This window comes from Amblyomma americanum, chromosome 1, assembly GCF_052857255.1.
Source record: "Amblyomma americanum isolate KBUSLIRL-KWMA chromosome 1, ASM5285725v1, whole genome shotgun sequence".
Lineage (NCBI taxonomy): Eukaryota > Metazoa > Arthropoda > Arachnida > Ixodida > Ixodidae > Amblyomma > Amblyomma americanum.
The window spans coordinates 147,545,716-147,561,977 of record NC_135497.1 but is presented as its reverse complement, the minus strand read 5'-3'; positions in this window follow the sequence as shown (position 1 = coordinate 147,561,977).

Below are 16,262 nucleotides of genomic sequence, written 5' to 3'. Positions count from 1 at the left end.
CTTATGGGTACTCTCTGTGTATCTGAGAGCGGCTTTGCGGAGTTGATCCGATCGAGCCATTGCACTCTATAAGCATTCGTTTCGGTCCCAAGGAATGATGCATTCAGTTCACATTTAGCAGACAGTGCGCATCGTCAGCTTGTGGAGGATCACCGGGCGGCGGCGCCAGATGGCGCCACGTTCCCGTCAACAGCACGCGCTCCTTGCTCGCCGTGACCAACCAGCGCGCTAGGGGTGATGGTTGGCGGTAAACAATAGCGGTACGCGCTATGCTAAATGTGTCTGATATCTTGCGCAGGCTGTCACACCGTCGCAGTATCTCGCGCTCGAGATGGGATTCATAAGTAAGGGAATATCACTGATCAGTGTTCCCTTCTGCGCCGTCGTGGTGACGATGAAGCATCGCTGGGTCAGCTGGGCATTCACATGGTTGTTGTAACCATGCAAACGACGCCGCCAGCCTTGGCATGAACGAGTTACAGAGAACAAGCAACCACTTCACTGGTCGGCGTCTCTTATTTTTTCAAACAAGCAACCATGGAGTGTAAACTTCCGCCACATGCTAAGATAGGCTGTTTTGATTGGTCGCACAGTGTGTCGTCATTGGGAGGGTGAAATGGGAATGAGAAGGTGCGCGAAAATAGAGTTGAAGGGAGCATTTTGTTTGCTTGTATTTTGAAATTTCTTCATTGAATAACTCCCGTTCCTATGCATCAATTCTCGTAATTCTTTTTGAGTCAGCATCTGTGTGACATAAAGAATCCATCTGAAGTGTGACCGGCATCCGTTCAAGCGGTGTTTCGCAGCCCCTTTAAGGCATCAGAGCTACAGATACTTTCTCTGTTAAGGTATTTGCTCTTGGCGTGTTTTGCTATAACGTACATAAACAGACTTGTTCCGTATACAACACGGGGTCGCTGAATCGAACACTCCTGCCAAGTTTGGCCCACAGAGCATGTCCAAAGAAGCACTTCTTCAGTGTCCATCAGTGTGGGGTATGGCACGTGATAATAGGATTAAGTAGATAGGAAAAAGCACATCATTCACAAGTGGGCGCAGCTGTTTTTGAACATGGAAACCACTAAAAAGCTATCTCTTCGCGGTCTAAACATGTGCCTCTGAAGTGAATGATGCATTCTGCTGTTCCAGGCGTGACCTGCAGTGTTCCTTTCTCAATACAGTCCCTGCCTCCAGGCAGAAAAAAAATCGAATTTCTCTGCTTCCCTGTTTCGAAAACTTCCATGAGAACATACACATTTAGCGCGGGTTGCATTATGGTTTATTCTTTCACCCGACACAAGAGCACTAGTCTCATGAATCAACCAAAATGCAAAGGACAAACAAACGAGCTTCTTTGCACAAGAGTCGGCTTGCAAATAGTTACAAAGTGAATTTTTACCAATATGATGCTGGCATGGCAGCATTTAGCGGCTAAATCGGGTTACTCTCATAATTCCTCACCCCCAGCACATGCACGCATCACCAAGTGCAACGTAAATATCGTACCACACAAGATCGTATTAAATGATCATGTCGGCTCTTGTAATACAGCCGCCATGTCACTCATTACCTTTCAAGCCACCAGGCTTTGAAGTAGCAGTGTTGCAAAGAAGCATCGGTGTTTTAAGCTGCAACCGGCTTTTGTAATTTTAGGGTCATTGCATTTGAAAGGCAGACAGTTTCCGGCGGTGCAAAAACCTCGTAGCAAAACAACTCCCATTTTTTCTGAGGAGGCCAAGCAGCTGCATTTTGATTTTTCATGGTACTCGAGAATGAATCCTTAGTGGTGACGTGCACTTCAGGCTTTCACTGGTGGCGATGCACATAAACACCAAACTGCAGCTTCACCACCCGCTCTTAATTCTGCTGAGTATCTTGGGCTAATGGAAAGATTTTCGGTTGTAGACGGCTTTAAGGAAGAAAGAAAGATGAGTGTATGCAGCTGACCTAGCAAGAAACGCGCTTAGGCTGCCATTTAGTCACCTGCAGTACCCTCTTTCTGGCGCTTCTTGCTCTTAACGCCAGCTGGCGATACGGTCTACGGACATTGCAAGGGATCTTAAACCTCTTTTTAAAGCTCATTTTCATGAGATTGATGCATTGGAGGATAAGTTCGAAAAGGGCAATTTAGAAGCGAGAGGCCAAAGCATTGCTACCGACCACATGTCTTATTGGGGGGCACTCTATGAAGCACCACCCGCGCTAACAACACCTTGATCCAAGGACAGTGCACATTTAAAATCGTCGCTCGGATGTTGAATCTTTTCGCACAGTACAATAAAGGCAGGCCGGTCTTGCTCAGGCACGAGAGTGCTTCGTAGGAGATTGGTAATGTACACAACAAAATGTTTGTAACAGATAAGAAAAAAGCCTTAAATGGTAAACAATTTTTCTAGTGGAACCCACGGTTTTGGTTTTGTTCATGAAATAATGAACAATGAGTAGAGCATTTTATATATATCCGAAAAATAAACTGTTAAAGCAAACTGTCTTGTGCTACAAAAAATGAGCCAAAAAATCTACGGATTCTTTTCCTTTCTATCTTCTTTCACTCCCACTTTCCTCCTTTCCCTCATGGCGCAGTTGAGGTGCCCACCGATACTGAGGCAGTTACTGCGCCATGATCTTTGAACAAATAGCGTGCGCTGAAATACCGAACAAAGGTTCTGTTCTGTTGTCTCTCTACGTTCTTCCTGTATTCATCATTTCAATGCACGCTATTCATTCAAAGATCATGTGCCAGCTAATCTGTCAGAAAGTCCTACTGCAATATTACTGCACCATTTTGTAACTAATTTCCTTTTATTTTCAAGAAACCCACAATGTGGAATTTATTTTCTGAATAACCCGATTTTCACCCTAATTTGAGCGTGAAAAGCACTTCCCATTTTTACCCCCCGAATGCAGGAAAAAATGAAACCTGAAAATGAAGGGCTCTAATTATATGCAGATGACACAACCATTTCCTCTTGTGGGAAGTGTTGAATCTGTCTAACTGTTAAATTAAATGCCACACTAGTTAATGTTATGATGTGGCATCGTGAAAACCACCTAATTATCAACCCTGTGAGAACCATTTTATAATTTTTCTATTCAGTCATGCTCATAAATCACTTTCCTTTATTACCGCTTCGTCAATCTTACATTTACACCAGTGACAGCGTTACATTCCTTTGCATTTAACTTGATGCTTACCTAAAATTTCATCATGTCAACCACCTCAAGAAAAACACGCATTTGGAATCTGTTCACTAATAAAAGCTCATCTTTCTTTTTCTTCATCCGGGCTGTTATCACCTTACATTTACTCATACACGCTAACTACGGCACTGTAGCATGGGCAAGCACTGCAGTCATTTTCACTAGGGCCAGCACATTCATAATCGGGCTATGCGCATCATTACCTGCAGTCTATGTATTTCCAATGCTATGCCTTTGCCATGTGAGTATAATATCTTATACATTATTCTTTTGTTTCAGTACAATGTAGCTATTTTTTTTTAGGTTTATCGACAACAAATTTTCCGGGTCTCCCCCGTCACCCTATCTCTCCTCCACTCCACCAAGGACAAACTCGGCCTGATCCAATTGATCTCTGTGCACTCATCCCATCCAGGGAACGAGGCGACGCACAATCATACCCGAGGATTCGTCGACCGGGATGTGTTGACGCCCGTCCTGCGGACGGCGAGAGATCGTATGGTTACATTTCATGACATAACCATGCACTACCGTTAAGGTAGACTTCTATGTCCCCCCGCACATATTTCTCTCACCAAACCCCAAGAGGTTGCGTGGAACACCTTCCTCAACCCCGCGATATATGCCCACATATACCCTGGGGTCTACTCTCCTTCCTGTCAGCTATGTGGCCAACGTGCTACTCTATCCCACATACTCTGGGCTTGCCCTCAGGACTCCCCTCCGCGAGGTGTGCTGCTCTCGAATCCAGACCAGTGGGAGGCCGCATTGCTCAGTTCTGACTCGGACACACAGATCCGGGTTGTGACAAGAGCCATAGAAGTCGCCGAATGCCACGGGCTCATGGCTGCTTGATGAGGCTATAACCCCACACCAACGGCTACCTTGGTCGACGAAAATAAAGTTTATCCTCCTCCTTTTCAATGTATTGACAAATTTTTCGCAGAATAGTAACCCCACTAGGTTCACAGCCCGCAAAAATTTTTTGCTAACCCAAGTTTTTGCTGGTTGCAGAAGACAGTTCTCATTTCGCGTGTATTTCTTGATGGAATAATCTTCACCTCAGTTTAAAATCACCCATGTTCTTGTCTATGTTTAAATCAATTTTTAGATTTTTGTTATGGCAGTACAGACTTTTATTAATCAGTACTTAAATTGTTTGCACTGCGCTATATCTCTCATTTTTGTATTTCATGCAATATCATATGTAATAATGGTTATTATAACTCTACATTTTTTGTTTTTCACCCTCATAATCTATTTGTTTAATTTGCACTGCATGTAATGTTTTTATATGTATATAAGCTTTGTTATTGTATAAATAGCTATCTGCGTTACTGGCTGGTTACTTGTAATTTAGTTTATAGTAGTAATTTATTGAAGGTCCCATTACAGTCTTCTGACTCTGGGACTCTCGCCCATATACTGATGTTTATGTACTCATCCCTCATGTACAAGCTGTTTTGCACTTTAAGGGAAACTGGGAACGCTTCGCTGCCGCACTTCGCAAAGCGCTGCTGCCGACAGCTGGAGAGCACCGGCGCCAAAGGCACATGTGCAATAGCACTACCAGCTGCTCTTTCCTTGCATACGCCTGGTGCCGCCCATTCTAGCTGGCTCTCAACAGCAACGGTTCTCGAAGCGTGGCGGTGTCGCGCTCCCAGCTTACCTCTCAGTGTGAAACAGCCTGTACTCAATGAATTGTTATCTGAACTTGAGAACTAACAATTGGAACATTTATTGCGTGAAATCAGGGGCACTTCTGTGCTGCAACACAAGCAAAGTAAACATCAGTAACAGCTAGGCTTCTTTCACAAGCACTGATGTGACAGCCTTCTTTTCTTGCGCCCTCACTTCAGCAATGGAAAAGTAAACTTTCTAGAACATTTGGAATCGAATATATTCTAGTTCACTGTAGCATCCTAAATTCATGATTAGTGGCAAAATATACGCAGACAGGACAACGGCTTGTTCTGTCATTTCCTGTCTACGTCTGCTCTTTTACTAGTAAAAATGACTTGAGGAAGCCAGTACCAACTAGCCCAGCTAAATGCTTTTACTTTCATTGTAGTAAAACCAAATATGTGCTTCCTTAGAGACTCAGCTAATGGTTCAGTTGTCATTGTCTTCTGGGTTCAGAGCTTCTGCTAGGCCCTTCATATCCTTAGCAGCTGATCAGAAAGTACCACTGAGGAAGGAATAAATGAAACTGCGCAAAATATATCGATAATAGGCTTTGCGCACAGGTTTTCTAGGCATTATGGGGCACCTTTAGGTCTCATAGTTTTTGCAAAACAAAGATGTTTAGATGTGCATGCTTAACAGCATAATTTGACTTAGTTTTGATATCTGGATTTGTGTCATTTCGAAAAAAAGTTTCTCAAATTAACAATAATACTCGGGGATGACTAGACAGACGAAGCACAGCAGCATATGTGCTTTTGCCTTCACTTTTTTGTAACCAGTCTGGCACATTATTTCTTAAATATGAGCCAGCAACTATCCTTAATTCTTGCCCTGGTAGCTGCTTTTAGTTGCACTGAATATTGAGACACATTGCACTGGGGGTGAATTCAGATATTGTTGACCATGCCAAAGACGCAACTGATTGACCCCTAGCGGACGCACTCTTTTTTTTTCGAAAATTGTACCCAATTGTCAGTTAGTACCCGTGCTGCCATCTTTCGGCAAACCAAGAAAATGCATGAGCGCGAAATGACGGTCTGCTTATGATGAGCCTTGCTCGTCCGAGGAGGTTGAACAAAACCTAATAGCCTCCTTTTATCTGTTTCATTCATTAGTGAGGCAAGTGAGGAAAACCATATTTGTGGAATTATACCAGGCGAAAAGCCTACTGGAAAAATTGCAGCGCAGCAGTAACAAATACGAGACGAGAAGGACGCAAACACTAGCCTAACTGGTCAAACTGGATTAAGGAACAATTACCAGTTGATTCAAGTTGCTTCCCAGCTTAGTTCCATTTGGAGCCAACTGGGAACCAAGTGTAAACTGGAAATTGTGACTTAAAAACCCATTTGATCATCCGCACTATGTATGTTCTTCAGCAATTTTCCTCTTGTACATTTTTTACGCGACAGCGTTAGAGCGCACGTCCGGCGGAAACCCCCTGGTAGTGCACACTGTACAGTTAGTGCGAGCACGAAATTTTTATTAGTTGATGTGACCTCACAACTACATGGCCTAGCGCGGTTAATTCAAACACCCCACAACGATCATAAAGTACAAGTACTATCAAAGGCATAATTTAATTCCAAGCAGGCGGCCAGTCTATGAGGAAGCACCCGCTAAACAGGGAGGTTTCAGTCATCTGAGTTCCAGCTCATGAGGTCTACCAGGCAGTGAGGCTGCCCATCGCCTCGCTCGAGATGTATACACCCGAGCGGCCGTAGAGACCCCGCTACCCAGAGACAAAGACTTCCTCATCGTGACTGATCCCCCTTGATCAAGTTGCATGGGAGTTTTACATCTGCAGCCCAAATGCAGATGTACAACAGATCGTCCTACACCTGGCGGAGGAGGCTTACGCGTGGCACAGGAGGGCCGGCAAGGGGGAGACCCTCCCTCTGGCTGAGCCCCTGCCCCGAGGTCCATGTCGGTGAAAATAAAGTCTTCTCTCTCTCTCTCTCTTCAGTCATGGTCGCTCGATCTTGAACATCCATTGGAGGAAGGAAGTGTTCCTTTTTATTCCTCCATGTCCCTAGGAATGGCTCGCCGAGTGCGGCGCGCCGCCGGTGATGAAAGTTCGAGTTTGCTGCGACTGTGGCGCTGGCTACCGGTGAAGGAGAGAAAAGCCGCAGAACACAGGAACAGAGGCTCAGAAATGTGCATGTCGAATTGAGTTGACTTGGTACGCCATTTTCGTTCGAAATGGCGGACATACAAAGCAGGACGACAAACTGTTTACCCCTCAGGAGCAGGAATCCGGTGCTATATAATGGAGACCAGGAAAGCGTGGTGAAAAGGTCTGCAGATGCAGCAATGAAGGTCAGCCAAGGAAGGGCGAATGTGATTAAAAGAAAGTCAAAAGAAGCGTATGTGGAAGAGAATGACTCAAGGAAATTAGGTCAGAAGACCGGTAGGGACTGTGTGATGATGGGGACTCGAGTATGCGAAGAAGCGTTAGAGGAAAGACTGAGGGACTGTAGTGGTGTAAAAGTCGCAGTTGCACTGTCGGAAGGGACTGCGGAGTCGATCACTGAGGATGTAAAACGCCAGGTACTGCGTGAGAACAAGGAAGGGCGAAATCTGGGTCCTCCAGCCACCTTTTGTGCTCACCACAGCAGTCTTCACTTCGTACTTTAGGCTTACGCTCCGAAAGCTGCCTGTCTCCCATTATTCCCTCTTCCTGAACGCTTTCGGACCCCCTGAAAAAGCTACTGCTCTACCCGCAAGCCGCCATCTAATACACGATTTACTGCTTGGGAGTCTGCCAACAATGCACATGCCACCATCTTTGTTCGGTTGAGGTGATGCAGGGAGAGCTTGCAGGCTGAGCTCCTTACGTTTTCTTACAGCATACAGAGGTCGCCAAAGTTGCCATATGAGCACGGTAGCGTGTCAATTTGTATGCAAATCAGAGGTATCTGATAGCGACTCGAGCAACTGAACGTGTTTTCGATGGTTACTTCCAGCTATTGTCGTGGTTAAAATGGATGCTATCACATTGGAAACCTTTCTTGCGTGCTGCTGCTGGCAGTTCCTTGTTGATTTCGATTACCTCAAACTGCATTTCATGTCCCAGCATCCTGATATCTCGGTGTGCAGCCAACACTGCATCTTAAACATGGACACCTTGGTAACACACCTCTGGTAGTGTGCACACCGCGTTCCGCACCTGCAGGGTCACCGTTCGCAAGTCTTCCACTCCCCTTGCTATGCGCTTTGCCACCGCTCCTCCTGATTTCCCCCTAAGAACGGCGTTCAAGCCACCAGCCACCCCACGGCAACGAACCAGCGGCAGACCGATATGTTGGCGGTGGTTTCTCGTCTGCGTCAGCCAGTGGCACACATGACGGTGCGAGTTGCCGCCGCCAACATATCGGCCTGCCGCTGGTGCGGGGCAGTCGAGTCAAGACTGCAGGTGATTTCGTTCGCTCAAACCACGCTTGAGAGCAGCACGATCTTGGCCCGGAAATGCGTTAGTCACGTGTTTTATTTTGTATTTCGCGGGCTTTCTTAGGACCTGGGAAAAAGACACACGTGAGGGTTTCCTTATCGTAAATGATGGAATGTGTGTTTCTGAAGGTGCTCGACAACTCTTCAAATGCAATTTGTTTTCTAAAGTCAATATTTTTAATTAGATAATTAAACTTAATCAAACTATTAATTTATTGCGAAACAAAAATTGCCTGTGGTGCGCGAGATGGCAGTCACCAATACGCAACTGGTTTCCCTCGCCTGTCTCTAATAATTTATTTTTGGCTCAGGTTAGCTGGGGCACTCGGTATATTTTGACGGTAGCTCCGCCTTAGTTCGTAATAAGCGAGCGTTCGTTATAAGTGCGGCTGTTATAAGTTGGCTCGACTGCACTTTGCAACTACATCTCTTAGATGGTACTCGCCATAGATTGTATGCACAGCCCCACTATTTTGTCAGAAAATTTATTACCCTTCTCTACTATCACACATGCATGGGACATCCCTCAGTAGTGGGTATATAAGTTTGACTCCATTATATCCGTTTATATAGGTGAATGAATACGAGTTGCATGTTGTGCTGTGAAAGTGGAGCTGAAGTGTCGCCCTCGTTGCTGGCTCTTGCAAAGCGTTGTAAGTTGTGTGCCGTTACAGCTGGCGGGCCTGCATGATTGTGCAGAGCTGCTTCATTCGAGAATGTAACATTTCATCATCATCATCATCATCAGCTTGACTACACACACTGCAGGGCAAAAGCCTTTCCCATGTCTCTCCAATTAACCCTGTCCTTCGCCAGCCGCATCTATCCTATGCCTGCAAACTTCTTAATCTCATCCGCCCAACTAACCTTCTGCCGCCCCCTGGTACGCTTTCTCTTGGAATCCACTCCGTTACCCTTAAGGACCAGCGGTTATCTTGCCTTCGCATTACACGCCATACCCCTGCTCATTTCTTCCTCTTGATTTCGACTAGGATGTCATTAACACGCGTTTGCACCCTCACCCACTCCGCCCGCTTCCGGTCTCTTAACGTTGCACATATAATTTTTTTTTTTCCATGGCTAGCTGCGTTGTCCTTAAGTTGAACCCTTTTCGTTAGCCTGTTTCTGCCCCGTAGGTGAGTACCGGTAAGATACAGCTGCAGTGCACTTTTCTCTTGAGGCATATTGGTAAACTGCCATTCATGATCTGAGAGAACGCTGCCATATGCGCTCCACCCCATTCTTATCCTTCTAGTTATTTCCCTCTCATGATCCGGATCAGCTGTCACTACCTGTCTGTCTCATATATCGTTGGACACCTGAACTGCGCCGTAAGGGGAGAGATAAACGAGGGAGTGAAAGAAGAAAGGAAGAAGAGGTGCCGTAGTGGAGGGCTCCGGAATAATTTCGACCGCCTGGGGATCTTTAACGTGCACTGACATCGCACAGCACACGGGCACCTTAGCGTTTTTCCTCCATAAAAGCGCAGCCGCCGCGGTCGGGTTATATTCTGCGCATTTCTATATCACCTAATTGATAGTGTGAATATGATCTATTGTGGAATATCCTTTACGAAAGCCTGCCTGATCATTTGGTTGATTAAAGTCGACGAAGGGGAGGACGAAGAGGCCGTCATTGCCCTAGCCATCACGCGCACGGAGGCCCGGTACATCCTATCGGACTCTAAAACTGCCATACTAAATTTCGCCCGCGGGAGAGTTCACGTCCCTGCATTTCGCATACTGAACTCCCTCGCCGCACGCCCGCCCCGCCACATGGAGCTCATATGGGTGCCTACCCACTCCGGGAATCCCGGAAACGAGGCTCCCAACGCTTTACCCTGAGGTTCTCTCAACCGGGCACCGGCGGCCTCCGATCTGGGGTTCTCACGGGAGCGCATGCATTCATTCAGAGAACTGACGGAGGCCTGCAAAGCTGAGCGTCGGCTGTACTCCCCACCCCATCCCTCCCTCGACAATTATCACCAGGCACTTTAGAGGCGGCTCCAAACACGCACTATGACCAAGTCCACACAATCCCCTCCTATACCCTCTGCCACCACCCCAAAACCACTCTCGATCATATCCTTTTCCTCTTCCCAGCGGATCCTCCCTCATGGGGCCTGGAGCACCTTACCACTTGGGAGGCTTGAGAGACCCTACTGCGCTCCGAGGACCCGGCCAAGCAAGCCATCTCCACAGCCCGGGCTGCCAGCGTCATGAGCCTCCGGGACATGAACGTTTGAGTGCAGTGGGGCCGTGCGGGGGCCCAAGCACCTGCGTCCTAAACTCCCCTGTGTCTATTATAGTTTTCACCACCACCACTTGTCTCGTGTTATTCTTTGTCTGTGTGCTGTCTTTTGTGCGCTTCATCTACTCAAGCCAGTTATGCGCACTTCCTTCCTCAAAATCATCGGAGTCTAGAACGTTGTGAACACCAATGAACACAATGAGCGCCGACAGCCTATAGACAAGCGTCAGGCCGTGACGTCAAAGAGATGCGGCGGCTCTGGCGTCAGCAGTGGCTTTCGTTGTGTATAGGCAAAAAGCGGGACCGTCAGCATTGGGTGCGCCACGCTTGCGTGTTTCTGGGCACAATTCACGGCGTGCCGACAAATTGTGGTGCGGTTGGTTGAGCCGCGATGCAGAAGAAAGGAAGCGGCATAAGTTTCCACAAGTTCATTGCAGTCAGGTAGGCGCGAAAGCGACGGGCAGAGGCCAAGGAGCAAGACAAGTGCGGTGACGGATCGGCTTCGCGGCTAATTATTACCGCCGAGCTCGTTTCGCCCCTTGGGTTATTATGTTGCGTTTTTGCATTCAAATCTAATAAGTTGGTTTGTGTCTCTGACTTTGCATCGTTGCCGTTCGGTCGCGTGGTGAACTGTGCAAAAACCAAGCAATGCCTGCAACTCGTTCTCATTCTGTCGTGCTCTCAGCGTAAGTTTAGGCGCGATATTCCGTGTGCTTGGGATCGCAAGTTAAACGCAGGGGGCCATTTTCAGACGCTTATCACCCGGACAACGTCCCGAGCATCACTTCGCGCAGAAAAAAAAGAGACAAAAAGCTGCTTCCATGGCCGCTTTCAGCGTTCATACCGTGCCGCGCTTGAAGAAGCACCGGACTCGGGTAGTAGCACGCACGACGGTTTTTCTCTGTTTTCATTTTCGCGAGTTTCAACAAGCGTGTCGTTTCAACACCGGTCGAATAACGTACGACGCTGGGATTTCGACAAAGTCGCGAAATGTTGTTTCCCAAATTATTTGAGCCCCGCCGCGGTGGCTCAGTGGTTAGGGCGCTCGACTACTGATCCGGAGTTCCCGGGTTCGAACCCGACCGCGGCGGCTTAGCGTTTTTGTGGAGGAAAAACGCTAAGGCGCCCGTGTGCTGTGCGATGTCAGTGCACGTTAATGATCCCCTGGTGGTCGAAATTATTCCGGAGCCCTGCACTACGGCACCTCTTTATTCCTTTCTTCTTTCACTCCCTCCCTTATCCCTTCCCTTACGGCGCGGTTCAGGTGTCCAAAGATATACGAGACAGATACTGCGCCATTTCCTCCCCCCCCCAAATAAAAACAATTATTATTTATATTATTTCAATTTTCACATTGTTGATCAATCAGAGCTTGGCGAACACAGCAAATTCCACGCCAAAATCCACTCCGATCAAGCAGAATGCACAGACATGAATAAATTCTAAAATAAGAAGCAAAATTTTATAGCTCAGCAGAGTGAGCGTAAATTTCATTTGGAGCTCGAGGAAAACGTCCATGCATGCGCTCGTGGAGCTCTCGGATCGCACTTGCCTTATTCAAAGCAGCTACAGTGTTCATTAATTTCCAAGGTCTCCGGAGTGAAGCGGCTCGGCGGAAATAGGAGGCACATGACAAGGTTCGCCGTGTGAGAAAGCTGATTCGCGCCGTGCATTACGTCATCCTATCTTGCACTAGCAATCAAATATGCTTTATCGGCCCATAATTTCAGAACTGTGGACGATTAGTTCTTCCCGATACCTTGCGCTTTCACCTGCCGAAGCGCTGCGCTTTTACTAAGCGATATAAATAAATCATTTTGCTTCGTATTTTTAATATACATTCATGTCTGTGTATTCCGCATAATCGGAGTGGCTTTTTATGTGGTATTTGCTGGGTTCGCCAGGCTCTGATAGACCTACAATTGAAAACTAAAATAATCTGGGAAATAACATTGTGTTACTTTGCCAAGATCCTAGCGTCGCTGGACCGGTGTTGAAACGACACTCTTCATTGTTGAAGGTCGCGAAAATGATAACAGAAAAAACTGCGCTTTGTGCGTGCTACTACCCAAGTCCGATTCTGCTTAAAACGTCGCGCACTTAGCTGCCCGCTGTGTACGCTGAAGGCGACTGGTAGCTGTGTATTTGAAGCGGTAGCTTCACTACTATAGGTCTCGGGCTGAGATCGCCGTGCGTTGCCGATGACCTTCAAGGCTCAACCAAGGTCAAACCTTCAGTTTATTAGTTGGAGAACCAGTGGATGGTCAGTGGTCAGACCAATGGTCAAGCGATTACAAAGGTCAAGTTAAGGACATCAATGTCGTCAAGGTCAACCAAAATCGGGTCACGTAATCGACTCTTAGCTCGCCGAGGAGCCGAAACGCGGCTTCATTAAGCTTAATACTCAGTCTGTGACGTCATAATTAACTAGTCACGTGGCAATGCTTAATCGCTTATAACTCAGTAATTATTGAGACCATCATAAAACAAACGAGATATTTGGAATCCGCTAGATAAGTAGAACACGTTAGATACCATTATTAACTAATGAAGTTAATATTTGGTTATTGTTAGGTTTAATTTTAATTGCTCATAATTAATCAACCGATGAGGTCATGATCTAACTAATAGCATATTCGTTACGGGCTCGATGAGTAGAACATGTTAGACACCAATATCGCCTAATTAGGTAATATTTAGTTATGGTTAGGTTTAACATGGCGGCCGTGAGCACTCGGCAGCTCACGATTCTATGCATCATGGCGACCGGGCACCTACCGCCTTGAGGTAAGGAAAAATGGCCCTCCAAAGAGTATAAAACATTGACGGTGGTATAGCTTTGGTTCAACCGAGGGAGAAGCGGTAGCTTCACGATGGTTTAACCTAGCAAAGACCAAAGAAACGACCAAAGCATAGCATAACAAAACTTTGCCAGGCTAAACCATCGTGCGGCTAGCGCTTCTCCCTCAGTTTAACCAAAGCTAAACCACCAATAATTTTTTTTCCTTCTTCTGCGCGAAGTGATGCTCGGGACGTTGTCCGGGGGTGATTAGTGTTGTATCGCGGCCCGAAGGAAAAGGGCGCGAAAATAAGAGAAGACACCACCGGGCAGGGAGCCCAACCTCCGGTAACGGCGAACAAAACCAAATAGGGAGTTTATTTTAGGTAGGCGGCTTATATACCCCCTGCTAGGGGGGCGCACAATGTTATTTGCACAGAAATGAGTTCAACAGGTTGCCAACACGCAACGCTGGAAAAGCTACACCTGAGAACATCACAATTTGCATCTGAAAATGGCCCCCTGCATTCAACCTATGATCACAAGAACACTGAATATCACGCCTAAACTTAAGCTGAGAGCACGACAGAATGAGAACGATCGAGTTGCTGGCGTTACTTGATTCTTGCACTGTTCGCCACACGACCGAAGAGTGGTGATGCGGGTTAAGAGACGCGAACCAACTGATTACATTTCAACGCAGAGACACAATGGTAGCCGCGAAGCCGATCTGTCGCCCAACTTGCCTCGCTCCTCGGGCCCTGCCCATCGCTTTCACGCCTGCCTGACTACAATAAACTCGTGGAAACTTATGCCGCTTCCTTTCTTCTGCATTTCGGCTCAACCAACTGCACTACAATTTATCGTCACGCGGTGAATTAAGCCCAAAAACACACAAACGTGGCGCACTCAATGCGGGCGGTCCCGCTTTTCACCTACACAATTCTTCGAAAGTCACTGCTGACGCCAGCGCTGCCGCATCTCTTTGACGTCACGGCCAGAGGCGAGCGCTCGGTTTTGGCGAGGGCGGCAGCTGAGCGATGTCATAGTTGTCACGTGGTTTCTCCTCGGTTCGAGGCAAGGTTTTAGATAAGGACAGTTGGTAGTGATAGAAACTTTATTGTATGGAGTGGGGTGGGTTTTAGAGGAGTTTGGAGGGTTTCACCGCTCCATCGCCTGGGTGGTAGTCCTCATTCTGGGACACCACTGGCGGTAGTCGCTGCCCGCGCTCTTTAACCAGAGCCCTCTGGGACTCCAGGTCCAAGCGGCTGGACAGCGTCGCCTCCCAGCCCTCTCTGGTTGGCTGATTTACTCTCTTTATTTGCGGATTTTTCTGAGAGGCCGATACCATATGATATGCGTCTGCCCACATCTCACAAAATTTATAGTACCCCGAAAAAGTTGGGTCTATTTGTTTTAGAATCGCAGGGCTTAGAAACGACCCCGTTTGCAGCCTTCTGAGGTGTCGTTACTCATTTCTATCCAGGCCCTTGGCGGGCTCTGGGAACGTCTGCCTACCGAGGCGCAGATATGTTGTAATCTCCGCATATGTGGTAAGCAGATTCGGTACAGGAGTCCCGACAGAGTCTGGAAATTCAGTGGAACTCTGGGGGAGAGACGCTCGGGCGGCTGTGTGAGCAGCCTCGTTCCCTTCTATTCCCTGGTGTCCGGGCACCCATACCAATTGTTTTGTTCTCTGCATTGAGCTATGTTGCACGTTTGCTAAAATTTTGCTGGCAAGCGGCGCTGTTCTTACCTTGGCTGGCGCTGGCTTACGTCCATGCCTTACCTCTTTGACAAGGTTCTCGGCGATGGACGTGAGAGTGCTGTCTGGGAAGCCAGCACTGCTCAGACGAAGAGCCTGTTGTTGAACACTCAAGTTCACCTTGTGTGCGCATGATTTTTGAAGGGCGGCTCTCAAGCAGTTCAAAGCTATCCCTCTCTTAACAATTCTTGAATGGGCCGAATTATAGCTTAGGATTGGCTTTTTTGACCGAGGACAATATGTCCAACATACCGAATGATCTTTAAAGCTGATGCTTAAATCAAGGTACTGCAGGCAACCCTGAATCGGAACCTCGCGAGTTAGTCTCAGTCCCTTCGCACATTCTTTAAAAACGCTAAAAACGTCCTCCACGATGACATCTCTTTCCTCAGGCGGCACTCCTTTCAACAGAACAAGATAATCGTCAACATATCTACAAATTTTTGCGACAAAGGTCTTGTCAGTGTGCGAAAAAATTTCTTTGTCAACATAGATAGCTTGGATAGCTTGGAACAACATGGATAGCTTTGAACTGCTTGAGAGCCGCCCTTCAAAAATCATGCGCACACAAGGTGAACTTGAGTGTTCAACAACAGGCTCTTCGTCTGAGCAGTGCTGGCTTCCCAGTCAGCACTCTCACGTCCATCGCCGAGAACCTTGTCAAAGAGGTAAGGCATGGACGTAAGCCAGCGCACTTCAGCATTGATGGTCCTCAGGGGCGTCCTGTGTGTGTGCCATACATGCATGGCCTGTCCCATCGCCTCAAAAAGGTGGCGGGAAAGTGCGGAGTACGCGTTGTTTTCTCGGTGCCGCTCAAAATGTCCAGGATGTGCCGCATGGTGAACACCACCAGGGAACCCATAGCCTGTGGAACCAAGCACGCCACGCAGTTCGTTAACTGCATCATTGGGGTGGTCTACATGATACCACTGTCTTGTGGCAAGCGCTACATAGGCCAGACGGGCCAGTGCCTCAACGAAAGATTGCGGAAGCATCGCACAACTGTCGCAGCGCTAATGGGAGGTGGCCATTTGGCGACCCATTGCCGCAAGTGCAAGACAAAGAAACACGGCGAAATAGAGGAGGAAGAGTGCACCCCTCTTTTTCGCAGCACTCGCGTGCTGATGCGGT